The 14,073-nt window shown below is 48.4% G+C and overlaps 1 long non-coding RNA gene across 1 annotated transcript; it reads right to left on the bottom strand.

Annotated features, from left to right (window-relative positions):
• Positions 1–11,039: 11,039 nt before the first annotated feature.
• On the bottom strand, positions 11,040–13,816 carry LOC119329891. Its single transcript, XR_005159825.1, has 2 exons — positions 13,348–13,816; positions 11,040–12,597 (listed from the first exon to the last, which is right to left on the bottom strand). It is a non-coding gene; the product is annotated as an uncharacterized LOC119329891 (long non-coding RNA).
• Positions 13,817–14,073: the final 257 nt, after the last annotated feature.

Genomic DNA, 14,073 nt, shown 5'->3' on the forward strand with positions numbered 1-14,073 from the left:
CTGAGGATGCGTGACCGACGCGTAGTCGACTCGTGTGCCTTGAGAGGCGCAAAAAGCTCTGAACTGGTCCGAATCGAAGTTTGACCCATTGTCAGTGATGATGCTATGAGGGACTCCATATCTGAATATTAGTCCTCTGACGAAACTGATAGCAGTGCCAGCATCGAGGTTCTTGATAGGCTTGGCTTCAATCCATTTGGTGAACTTGTCGACTGCCACAAGCACATGCGTGAATCCGCTCCTGCCTGTTCTCAGTGGACCAACCATGTCCAGTCCCCAGACAGCAAATGGCCAGACGAGAGGAATGGTCTTCAGGGCTGATGCAGGCTTGTGTGACATGTTGGAGTAGAACTGGCAGCCTCCACACTTGTCGACTATCTCTTTTGCCATCTCATTTGCTCTAGGCCAGTAAAATCCCGCTCGGTATGCTTTAGCCACAATGGTCCGAGAGGACGCATGGTGGCCACAGGTTCCCGAGTGGATATCATCAAGGATTATCCGACCTTCTTCTGGTGTTATGCACTTCTGACCGATTCCAGTCGCGCTTTCTCTATACAACTGCCCCTTTATGACTGTGAAGGCCTTGGATCGGCGGACGATCTGTCGAGCCTCTTCCTCGTCTTCTGGGAGCTCTTTCCTTAGGATATACGCGATGTACGGTATCGTCCAGTCGGGAGTGATTGCCAAGACTTCCATGATTAGGTCGACCACAGCAGGAACTTCGACTTCATTCGGATCTGTGGCACTTTTCGGTTGTGGGGCTTCTTCTGTGAAAGGATCCTCCTGGACTGACGACGATCGGATGTGCTCCAAAAACACACTGCTAGGAGTGGCTTCTCTCTTGGAGCCTATCTTTGCCAGATCATCAGCTGCTTGGTTTTTTAGTCGGGGGATGTGATGAAGCTCTAACCCCTCGAATTTCTTTTCTAGCTTTCTCACTGCATTGCAATAACCAGTCATAGCTGGACTTCTGACGTCCCACTCCTTCATCACCTGATTAACCACCAAATCTGAGTCACCATAGACCATGAGGCGACGGACGCCGAGTGAAATGGCCATGCGCAACCCATACAAAAGTGCTTCATACTCTGCTTCATTGTTGGAGGAATCAAAGTGAATCTGGAGAACATATCTGAGCTTATCTCCTCGGGGGGTGACTAGAACTACCCCAGCACCGGAACCATTCAGCATCTTAGATCCATCGAAGAACATGGTCCAGTGCTCCGAGTGAACTTGAGTCGGAAGTTGCTGTTCAATCCACTCGGCGATGAAATCTGCGATTGCTTGGGACTTGATAGCCTTCTTTGCTTCAAACTTGATATCTAAGGGAAGGAGTTCAATCGCCCACTTGGCCACTCGACCAGTTGCATCTCTGTTATGCAGAATCTCTGACAGTGGGGCGTCGTTGACGACTGTAATGGAGTGGTCAGAGAAGTAATGTGCGACCTTCTTCGTGGTCATGTAAATCCCATATACAAGCTTCTGGTAGTGAGAGTATCTTTGTTTTGAAGGGGTCAAAACTTCGGACAGATAATAGACTGGGCGCTGAACTCTGAAGGCCTTTCCTTCTTCTTCCCGTTCGACCGTAAGTACTGTGCTGACAACTTGTCCTGTGGCTGCAATGTAAAGCAGCAGAGGCTCTTTGCTAATTGGGGCAGCAAGCACCGGCTGGGTGGAGAGCAGAGCTTTGAGCTCTGCAAATGCTGCGTCAGCTTCTGGAGTCCACTCGAACTTGTCAGACTTCTTCATCAGTCGGTAAAGAGGCAGCGCCTTTTCACCGAGACGAGAAATGAATCGACTTAGAGCGGCCAAGCAGCCTGTAAGCTTTTGGACATCGTGCACGTGTACAGGACGCTTCATCCAGAGTATGGTGCCAACTTTTTCAGGATTGGCATCGATTCCCCGTTCGGAAACGAGAAAACCGAGTAACTTTCCACCTGGAACTCCGAACGTGCACTTTGATGGATTGAGCTTGATATCATACCTCCTGAGGTTGGCAAAGGTTTCAACGAGGTCAGCCCGCAGGTCGGAACCTTTCAGTGACTTGACCACAATATCATCCATGTATGCCTCCACATTCCGACTGATTTGAGTGAGTAAACACTTCTGAATCATTCTCATGAACGTGGCTCCGGCGTTCTTGAGGCCGAACAGCATGGTGACATAACAGAAGCATCCGAATGGGGTGATGAAAGTTGTTTTGATTTCGTCGGGTCCATACAGACGGATCTGATGGTACCCGGAATAAGCATCTAGAAAAGACAACCTCTCGCATCCCGCAGTTGAGTCGACTATTTGGTCGATGCGAGGGAGAGGAAAATGATCTTTCGGGCAGGCCCGATTGATATGTTTGAAATCAATGCACATGCGAAGTGACTTGTCTTTCTTGGGGACCATGACTACATTGGCGAGCCACTCGGAGTGGTAAATTTCTCCGATGAACTCTACTGCTAAGAGCCGAGCCACCTCCTCGCCAATGGCTTGCTTCTTCTGGACGGCGGACCGTCGAAGATGTTCCTTCACAGGCTTGAATTTTGGGTCGACCCGTAGATGGTGCTCAGCCAGCCCCCTGGGAACTCCAGGCATGTCAGAGGGTTTCCATGCGAAGATGTCCCAGTTCTCACGGAGGAGCTGGATGAGCGCTTCTTCCTATTCGGAGTCAAGCGTCGTTGAGATGTGAGTCGGGGCAGCATCGGGGTCGGTCGGGTGAATGTGGATTGTCTTTGTTTCACCGAACGACTGAAAAGCTGATTCTGAAGCAGGCTTCTTGGCTCGTAGCAACTCGCTTGGATCGGCAGTCTTTTGGTACTCTTGCAGCTCGACCACTGCCATCTGAGCATCTGCAATCTTTGAGCCCTTCTGAAAGCACTCTTCCGCCTTCTTCTGATTGCCCATAACAGTGATCACACCTTTGGGGCCAGGCATCTTTAGTTTGAGGTACACGTAACATGGCCGGGCCATGAAGCGTGTGTAAGCTGGCCTGCCTAAAATGGCGTGATAAGCACTTTGGAAATCCACAACCTCGAATGTCAACTTTTCCTTGCGGTAATTCTTTGAATCACCGAAAACCACATCAAGAGCGATCTGGCCGAGTGATTGGGCTTTCTTCCCAGGAATGACTCTGTGGAAACTCATGTTACTGGTGCTGAGCCTGGACATCGGAATGCCCATTCCTTTCAATGTTTCAGCATACAGTATGTTCAGGCCACTGCCACCATCCATCAGGACTTTAGTCAGTCGAGTGCCTTCAACAATTGGGTCGACCACCAAAGCTTGCCTCCCAGGGGTGGCAATGTGCGTCGGGTGATCAGACTGGTCGAATGTGATGGCAGTCTGAGACCACTTCAGGTAACTGGGTGTTGCCGGGGCAACCATGTTCACCTCTCGGTTAATGACTTTCAGTCGACTTTTGCTTTCGACATCGGCAAAAATCATCAGGGTGGAATTGACTTGGGGGTATCCATCGTCACTGTCTTCCTTGTCCTCGACTCTGTCCGACTCTTTTTCCTTATCCTTGGACTGCTTTCCTTGGAACTGCTGGATCAGGAGCCGGCACTGTCGAGTGGTATGCTTTGGGTAAATAAAATTACCCTCTTCATCCTTCTTGGTGTGGATGTGACATGGCAGATCCAAAACATCATTTCCGTCTTGATCCTTGACTTTTTTGGGATTCCAGGTGCCCTTGGGTTTCCCTTGAAGTTTCCCTGGGCTACGGCCAGGGCCTCCCCAGGAGCGGCTGGCTCGGCCTTCCGCTTCTGCTTCCGACTGGAATTGCCTCCGGTTTCCTGGGCGACTGCTTTCTGCTTGCCACTCCGGAGTCGATCTTCATCTTCTCCGTTAGCATACTTGGTGGCAATCTCCATCATCCGATTCAGAGACATCTCTCCAGTTCGACCGAACTTCAGATTCAACTCTCTGTATTTAACACCTTCCTTGAAGGCACAAACTGCTTGATGGTCTGGCACATTCTCAACCGAGTGATGCAGCGTGATCCACCTCTGGATGTATTCCCTCAGAGTTTCATTCGGCTTCTGCACGCAAGACCGCAACTCTGTAAGGCCTGCAGGTCGCTTGCATGTTCCTTCAAAGGTTATAAACACTCGAGAGAGGTCCTCCCAAGTGTAAATGCTGCTGGGTGCCAACTGATTTAGCCACGCTCTGGCCGAGCCCTCTAACATGAGAGGAAAATACTTCATGGCCACCTCATCATTGCCACCGCCAATATGTACAGCCACTCGGTAATCTTCGAGCTAGGTGTCAGGCTTAGATTCACCGGTGAACTTGCTGATTCCAGTCGCCAACCTGAAATTGGGAGGAATCACTGCGGCTCTGATGGCTCGACTGAAACACTCTGGCCCTGAAGCGCGTACTCTGCTGCTGGCAGGCGCATCTCTGTTGTGGCCTTCTCGATGAGCTCTGTTCCTGTCAACCAAACCTTGAACGAGGATGGATCTCGCATGAAAGCCTGGGTCCCTGGGGTCGACTGGAATCCTCTGCCCAACACTATGAGGGCGTCTGTCATCTTGCCGTCGAGGCGCATATGACCCACTCCTCGGGGGAGGGGTTGGCACTCGACGTCGATCATCACGGTCGAGTCGGTGATCATACTGCTCATTCCTCCTGTACTGATCATGCCGGTCACCACGTCCCTCACGCCTCGGGGGCGATCTCAGGCTGTGAGCCGACTCGACTGTATCTGTTGCGACAGATCGACTGTGGATCCTATTCCGCGACTGAGAGACAGCGGAATTCTGGTTTCCCGCCGCCCGGAGCAATGCTCTGATCTGTAACAAGCCCCTGCCAGCCTCCGACTGGGAGGGCTGAATCGATTCTGCTATACGGGCCGCGGAGGCCAAATTCTGAACTGGGGTTCGATATACCTGCGTCGGCGGGAAGAGCTGGCGTCGACTAGACTCGGGAGCCCGCTGACGCGCTTGCTCGTCGAGTGCTCGCTGGAGATTCTCCAGTCGAGTGCGCTCGGCCAAGTTGGCCAAACGCGCGTCCTCCAAGGCCCGGGCCTCGGGGGTCTCTCCGACGATAGGAGTGCGGAGCGAGTCCATGTTCCGGCGGCGAAGCTCCTCTCGCTGTAATGATGTGAGAGGTTCGGGGAGATACTCATCGTGGGGATGGGACGGACCGCCCCCACCCGCGCCTCCATCAGTGCGAGGGAAACCGGGGGGACTGTGTGTTCCATCGACCGCCAGAACCTCAGCCGTTGGATCGCTGCTGTCGCACTCGGATGCGGTCTCCATGGAGCCAGTCGACAGGTCGAACAGGCCGTAGAGGGACTCGACGGGCTCGATTGCCGTGACTTGTGGGGCTGCCGATTGGTGGGTCACGGCATGCCTCACCCACCGCTGAAGTCTTGACTGACCGGAGCGCTTGCGCTGGTGGGAGACAGGGCGGGGAGATGACGCAGGGGCCGACCGATACTGGGTCGATGGCTGCCGCAGGAGGACGCCACGAATGCATGCGCGGAAGTGCATCGCACCGCGGACGGGGAGCGCGTCGATGTCGAGTGGTGCCTCCTGAAGCCAGGCGGAGTCATCGACGATGAAGGTGAGCGCGCCGAGACGGATCTCGCGGTCCTCCACCAAAACTCCGCAAGAAAACATGATCAAAGGGGTCGGAAAAGATCGCAACTTCTCCAACTAAGCACTAAGATTCCTGCCCCACGGTGGGCGCCAACTGTCGTGGTTCTAACTCTGACAGTGATGTAGGGGGGTGAATATGGAGAGGCTAGATCTTAGCTATTGGGAAGTTGTTGCACGCGAGGTTTACGAGTTCAGGCCCTTCTCGGAGGAAGTAATAGCCCTACGTCTCGGAGCCCGGAGGCGGTCGACTGGATTATGCGTGTATGGATTACAGGGGTGCGAACCCTTCATACTGAGGAGGGGGTGGCTTATATAGAGTTCGCCGGCTCCCTCCTGCCCTCAGTAATGCAGGGTTTAAGGTACATTAAGGTCGGGCGTTACTGGTAACGCCCCTAATAAAGTGCTATAATGACCATAAAGACTACTTAACAGCTGACCGTTTGCCTGCGGAGTGACTATAGGTCTCCTGGCGGTCGAGTGGTTGGCTTCATGGTCGAGTGATAGCTTCTTGGTCGAGTGTCTTGAACCCGTCGAGTGGGATACCTTCAAGTCGATTGAAAGGTGACTTCTCCTAGGGGTGTCCTAGAGTAGGACTCTTTGGTCAGGTCCGTGTCCCTACCCTAGGTACATGTCTTCATCAAGGACCGAGAGTATATCGACCAGAGGGGGTGAATGGGAGAGTTAAAAATTCTTTAGAATGTTTTGTAACCCCACACATAGCAGCGGAATTAAGTTTTGGTAGAGAGAAGAACAATCAAGCACTCTATTGAGGAACAAAATCATCAATGTAGGTAGCAATAACAGATACACCACAGGCTTAACAATAATAATGACAATACAACAGGCTAACATGAACAAAAACATGATGGAACAAGTGATAGGGATATGAGGGAAATACACTATGAATAGCTAAGATGATGAAGATGAACAAGCACAGAGCAAACGCTTGAATCTAACAGAGACAGATACGTAAACATAACTAACAACCGAAGGACTGATCTTAACGAGAGCAATGTAGAATGATGTGAAACTACATATAATAGAGGTGTGTAGCAGTTATGAATGATATGCAACGAATGAATACAGATTAAATAAACTATCGACGGGTCTCTGACTCAATTTTCAAATTCCTGATGTTTTTTGCAGCACTGGCACCTGCTGTCTAGGCAGCGACTGCGAGTGGCTGGGACTAATGATGGACGTTATGTATGATGCTGCTCACCGCCTTACCTCGCAACAGCCCCCCTAAGATCGCGACCACTTGATGGCCTTTTTCTTTATTTCTTTTATGCTTTCCTTGGGCATGTTTGTGTTGTTGCTCTAGTAGAATATTCTATTTCGGTGCACTTAAAACACTTGTATGGATGTGGTGGTGGATTTTTTTTTATAGAGCAATGTGAAAGCCTATTTCGAGAGAATGGGACCGCTCAGATCTCCTCTTTTCACAAGGCTTGCAAAATGGGGATGCTTCAGCATGCAACTTTAAGGTCAATGGCCATGATTCTGATGTAGGCTACTGAAAGAATGCGGATGCCGCCTAGAGGGGGAGGTGAATAGGCATTTTAAAACAATTACGGTTTAGGCTTGAATAAAAGCGAAATAAAACTCACGTTTATTTAAATTACCAAGCACAAAACCTAAATACAGTAGGCTCAACAATGTGCACCAACCACTTATGCTAAGCAAGATAAACCACTTATGCACTTACTGTGTGATACACTAGACCCACCTTATATAGTGAGTACCAGCCGGACCTTCCAGTACGACTACTTTGTTACAACCTCACTCCAGTCGCAAGCCTAGCCTTAGGAATCCCCCTCCTTAGGATTAAGGGTAATGACTTCAAATATGGCCAACTCCTATAGTGTGACGGGCGATATGTACAAGGCCCGGGAACGGATTCACCGCCGTATAGCTGACCGGCGATTACTAGCGATTCCTGCTTCATGTAGGTGAGTTACGACCTGCAATCCGAACTGAGGACAGGTTTTTGGAGTTAGCTCACCCGCGCGAGATCGCGCCCTTTGTCCCGCCCATTGTAGCACATGTGTCGCCCAGGGCATAAGGGGCATGATGACTTGGCCCCGTCCTCTCCTTCCTTCGGCTTAACACCGGCGGTCTGTTCAGGGTTCCAAACTCATAGTGGCAACTAAACACGAGGGTTGCGCTCATTGTGAGAGTTAACCCAACACCTTAGGGCACGAGCTGACGACAACCATGCACCACCTGTGTCCGACATAGGAGGATCCAACCATTATGTTCTGGAAAAGCTCAAGCGGTACTACCGCTCAAGGGAGCGGTATTACCGCTAAATGTAGGGGAGTTACAGAGACCCAACGAAAACAAGCAGCGATACAAGCACGGTACACTACTGTCGGAAGGTCCTAAGACGACACATGTATAGGAGACCATTCGACCAAACTGTGTGTGATGCATAAATCGCAAACGATAATAAAATATATACGTGTGCCAGAAAACAAAACGTGTGCGACCGCCCATCCATCGGGCACGATGATGATATGTAGACCGCGTGTGATAGAGAGCAGACATTTAGACGAAACATTATGTGTGTGATATGTAATCGTAATGCGCAGGGGGCATTGTTAGAAGCGTGTGTGTTTATTGGCAAACGCTTTGTATAAACTAATGGTTTGCGATGGTTAGGAGCATCACATATGATGAGTTGTGTGAATACTCGTGGGTGATGATTTAAAAGTTATACATATGGTTCCTTATGTAAACATGTGTGTGATAACACGTGATACCGCATACGATTGTGTGCTGGGAATTGTGTGCTCTAACGGGCATATAGTGTAAATAAGAAAAATCGTATGTGATAGTAATAACGAGTGGCGCTCGACTGCTCCGTGACCACCGCAGAGACGGTTGCTAGGCGCCGCTGCCACTTTGATGGCGAGCTCGCCAAGGTTGGCGAGGAGTGGTCACGGCTAGGCCGCCGGCAGGGCTCCGAAGGCAATGTCAGCAGTGGCCGCGGCGGCACTCCACACGACACAATAGGAGGCGGAGCAGCTCCTCCACGAGCAGCAGGCAGCCGTCAGACAAGGCCGCTGCGACCCTCCGGCGCTGTTCCACCGCTCGAGAGACCACAACGATGACAACGGCATGGACGATGACGACGGTGCGGCAGGGCAGGATGGCCACGTGTACAAGGTGGTCGTTCGATATAGGGTTTAGGTTTTTTCTAGTTTTTGTTAAACTGTCGAAATATCGACCTTTTATGTAAATTATAGTCGAACTTGAATGAATTCGGCTGTGTTTGCACAATTTTTGTCCGGTTGGTTCCAATTGTTGTTGAAATGTATGTGAGCACTATCGGATGGCAGTCACCGGCATTAGTATCCGCGAACTGGTACCTCTATCCAGGAAATTTGCTGGTTGTCGTTGGAGATGCCCTCAACCATGGGTGCAATATGTCCCAATACGCAAGAAACCAAATTCTGGAAGGAGAATCTTGATGTGTGCACCGACACTGACCAAGCCGCCAAACAATATTGGCAAAGGATAGAGGACCAGTTTCTTCCGAATGATGACAAAGTATCCCTCGAGTACACCACACACCTATAGGTCACTCCAAGGTCGTTGGGATGTGATCAAGCCGATTTATAGCCGTTGGAGTGGTTGCTTGGAGCAAATCCACAATGCACCTCCAAATGGTACTGTTGAAGCCGATTATGTGAGTTTGTTTTCACATTCCAAGTAGTGCAAATGATTATGCGAGTGGTTGCATGTGACATACTTTGACATTGTTTTCATTTTGTAGCCCAAAATTGCGCAAGAAAGATAGAAGGACATGAAAACTTCCAGTGACAAGTCATTTATAGCAGAGCGTTGTTGGAAAATTCTTCAAAATATCACAACTGGTAGTTGATTGACAAAAAATCCCTGCCGAAGAGAGGTTAACTCACCAAGTTGGATGATGATGATGAAGATGACGATGGCCCAAGAAACAAAAACAAGCCTGATGGAAACAAAAAGGTCAAGGACAAGATCAAGAGAGAAGCGGAGGCATCAAGCTTGCGGGACAAGATAGATGCCATGGTGCAATCAAATGAGTTGATGATGGCCAAGACATTGGAGGCAAAGAAGGAGTTGGCCAACAAGAAGGCACAAAAGAAGCAAGAAAAGGAGCAATTCCTCAAGAAGAGGGGTTGCGCAAGGCCGCCATTGAGGAGAAAATTGCCCTTGCCGAGGAGAACAAGGCCTTGGCCAAGCTTCTTGCATAGGAGAATAATATCATGACGATGAACCGCGATGACATGGATGACCTCATCAAAGAATGGCATGATATCGCAAGGAGGAAGATCTTGGAGAGAAGGAACCAAGCGACGACGGGTGGTGGACAATGATGATGATGGTCATGATGGTCATGGAGGTGGTAGTGGCTTTTGCATGAGGTTCTTTTGGACCATGGATGGAAACTATGTTTAATTTCCGCGCAAACTATGTTCTAATTTGTAGCCATTTGTTGGAATTGCGGTCAAATTGTCTAATATATATGTTTTTTTCGGTTTGAGGGCTAGCGCGGGCTACAGCCGAACAGACTCCACAAGACTGAAATGTAAAACAGAATACTCAAAACACGTTTTCCGTGGACATTATACTCACTTTAAGAGTGGGGTTTGATAGAGGTGCTCTCATATTTCTCTCTTCATTCATACTCCCTCCGTCCCAAAATAAATGACTCAATTTTATACTAACTTTGTACTAAAGTTAGTACAAAGTTGAGTATTTTGGGACGGAGGAGTAAAATCGAAGAAATCCACGAGAGGCGCACTCATTCATAATAATTCCATCAAAGAATCATTCTTTTTATAGTATGGAAACTCTTGTTCCAACCTCACCTGACATGCTACTAGCCCGCCCGAGACGAAAATTTGGCCAAGACCCATCATCCAGCGCATCGAACACCAAGTGTTTGGTTGTTGGGCTATCCCTTCTTGGACAGGGATAGCAGTTTATTAAATGGATGCCATCTGTTTGGTTCTTGGGCGAGCTGGGATTAGGAGGGATAGGGACATCCAGATGCTTGGAATATTCGTTCAAAATCCGGCTCCGCAGCGACGCGAAAATGTCGCGTACCTGGCCATCCCGCACTCACGGCGCGAAACGTTTTCTGCGGCCTCGTCTTTCCATCGTTCATCTGTACTTCTGTATCTGTACTACTATCTGTACTTCTGTACTACTCCCTCCGTTCCAAAATATAGTGCGTCCTCGGTTTCCGTGCTTCAACTTTGACCATTAATTTAATCAACAAGACCGACTGCGGCGGGCGAAAAAATTATACCAATGAATTCGTATTCAAAAAAAGTTTTTAATTATATAATTTTTGATCCCGCCGCAGTCGGTCTCGTGGGTTAAATTTATGGTCAAAGTTGAACTTCGAAAAGCGTGGGCGCGCTATATTTTGGAACGGAGGGAGTACTATTAAACAAGCAAACATATTCTCCACTATGTCCACCCGGTTAAACGTACACAGGCCAAACAAGACAAATTACCATCCCCAGGATCAGGCATCTAACCGTCCACATAAAAGTCAGACCTCCCCTGTGTACGTTTAGCGATTTACATGAGCGGACGAAACTCTGCCATCGATCAAACAGTTGCACCTCCCCCGAAAAAAAAAACAGTTCCACCCTTTGCGTTCGCGTCCAATCAACTACAGAAAATTAGCCACAATTAATGGGAATTAACACGTCTGCCTCACAACAAATTTCTAAACTTACGGGAATCAGCCCACCCGGACGTACGTCGCAGCCGCCCAGCCCTGCGCCATCGCCGCCATGCGTAGCGGACGACGCCCGCTACGACGCGCTTCTCGCCAATGCAGGTGCAGACTATCCTCTTGTGCGCAATACTTGGCCAGTTCCATCCCAGTTAATCTCGATGTCTTCTTTCATGTCGCCGTTTAGATGCACACTACAGTCAGACGTCGGTGCCGCCAAGCCACTGTTGTGCCCTCGCCGCCCAGCCACTGTTGGCCATCGCCGCCCAGCCACAGGCCCCGACATCGACGCCGACGAACTCCTCAGGCAACGCACCTGCCTGCACCAAAGGAACATGGTATAATTTTACAGGATATTCAATTGGGTTAATGTGATAGGGCCGATCAGTTCCTGATTTTAAAGGAAATTCTATTTAACATATATGTGCATACTTCATTGCTCCCCTAATCCCTGTCAAATTTGCATCTTTATAACAATGCTCTTCACTCTCAAATTTGCATATTTACAATAGTGTGATGACGAATGTATCAATTTTGTACAAACCATAATAGATCTACCTCCTATGACTTGAACATGAATTTTAACAGTGCATCAAACTGGAGCCCTCCATCATATTGTTTTAACAGTATAGTGCTCGAATCTGTGTGACTGAATGAATAAAACCCAGTAAGTATGATCTATTTGTAACTTGGTCCAATAGAGTGGAGAAGAAAACCCAATCCAAGAATATGCATTTTCCTGTCCACAAATTTGGTCATCTTCTATTATCAAATTTGCATATCAGATGGCTGCAGGATAAGTATTGCATGATAAACAACAATATGAAACAAAACATATAGGCTCGGAAACAGTTTGGATTTTACAAGAGAAGATCTACTAAAGTAAATTCAGGTTTCATCAACGGCGGAGCTAGGATTTGGGAACGGGGTAGTCCTCCTCCAAAATTAAGTCGTTTCTATTAAAGAGGCGCTCTGATGTATCACCGTTGTCTAACTGATGCATTCAAAAAATAATTGGTAAATTCAGAAATTATGTAGTAAGTACTTGATCATTTTGGCCAAACCAAATCCTAGACTATCATGAAGTAAACCTGTCAATTACTTATTCTGTACAATGCTCAAAAGCTTCGGGTTGATGTATATGGCAGGCAGGTATGCCTCCCCATTCCCATCTTTGTGTTTATTTCAGAGTCCCAAAAATTTAGGATCGAACAAATTCCCTGACTCTTAGATGGTCTTCAATATTCATTTCTTGTAAGCCTGCAAACACACTTCTGATATAACCGGGGTTCCGGGACAACAAGAAATATATCTAAAAGGTTGTGCTACATCATGAATACCACTTGTGTAGCTGTCGTAAGTAGTACTGAAGATGCCAGAGATGTTTATGGACGTCTAATAAAGCAAGTTATTCCAAGAAAAGGAATTTTTGAGGTGATAAGCTCTTTTAGCCAACCACCGTCCTCTATATGACAGCCATAGCATCATCATTATCCTACACTATCAATTATTCACTCTTCAACCTGTATTATCCTAGAGTCATACATACTTATCCTACTATGCTTCTCTTGATCCTCTTTTATTTGCTATAAAGCTCGCATTTGGGAACTTCTAAAAACATGCTTTCATTTTTCAAAAAAGAAGTAAATTTCTTTGGCAGGATCAAGCCAAATCAACCTCATCTGTCTTGGTCCCTAGCGCCCCTAGCCACCCAGATTTCAAATCTACCAATCAATCAACTTTATCGCAGCATGGTTGCCTCAATAATATTAACTAACTAGAATCCCCACTCATAACAGTTGCTGCAACCAAGTTAAGAACATCTAATCGAACAACTTCTAATTTTTCTCCCTGATTCTAAAATGACTCATACTTAAACTAGACTACTGAGCTACCTATGTATATTCAGGAATGGATAGAAATTAGGGATTAGCAGAAGTGGGTAATGGGGAGTATCTCAAATCAGAAATAAGCAGATATGAAAGCCGAAGTGGGGAATAGATCGTCTACCGGCACCGGCTTGCACTTGCAAGGGACCATCCACCGCGGCACAGCTGCCGCACATGGGCATTACAGGGCGCAGCGCGGTCGCACGCACAGGGTGGTGGGAGCCGCCGACGAGCGAGATGGAAAGGAAGGCACCAGGCGCGGAGGTTGCGACACATGATTGCCACAGCCGCCGATCTGGTGGAGGCAATTCCCGCGCCTCCGCGTCAGCCTTCATCCGGCGCCCAGCAACCAGACCGAGCTTGAGCGGATCCTCGGGCACTTCGGCGACCGATTCGACGAGGATGGGCTGAGAAGAGTGGGAAGAGTGCGAGACCTCGCGCCGGCGGTGGGGACGAAGAGGAGGGGCGGCTTGAGGAGAGAGAGAGAGAGTTGTGGGCTTGTGGCCACCATGGAATAGGGAGCAGTGGGGAGAGGATAGGGGAAGGTAGGTGATGAGGCGAGGAGAACTAAGGGGGCGTCCGGTGTGTCTTTTTCTTTTACCTTCTCTTTTTTAGTTGTTTTTTTTAGCCCTTTTGGTCAAGTTAGCATCCGGTCTTGTCCAATTTAGTTTTTTTTTATCAATAGATGATATTTCCGCCTCTATACATTTATTTTAACAGTAAAAATGATCTCTGATGTGCACGAGGTATATATATTTACACAATAGCTACATGTTAGTCACCTGACTTTTGAATTCCGGTCAGTCGATTTTGGTTGAAGGGAGAAACAGGCGAAGAGGAGGAAGAA

Source organism: Triticum dicoccoides, chromosome 7A (genome assembly GCF_002162155.2).
Source record: "Triticum dicoccoides isolate Atlit2015 ecotype Zavitan chromosome 7A, WEW_v2.0, whole genome shotgun sequence".
Classification (NCBI taxonomy): Eukaryota; Viridiplantae; Streptophyta; class Magnoliopsida; order Poales; family Poaceae; genus Triticum; species Triticum dicoccoides.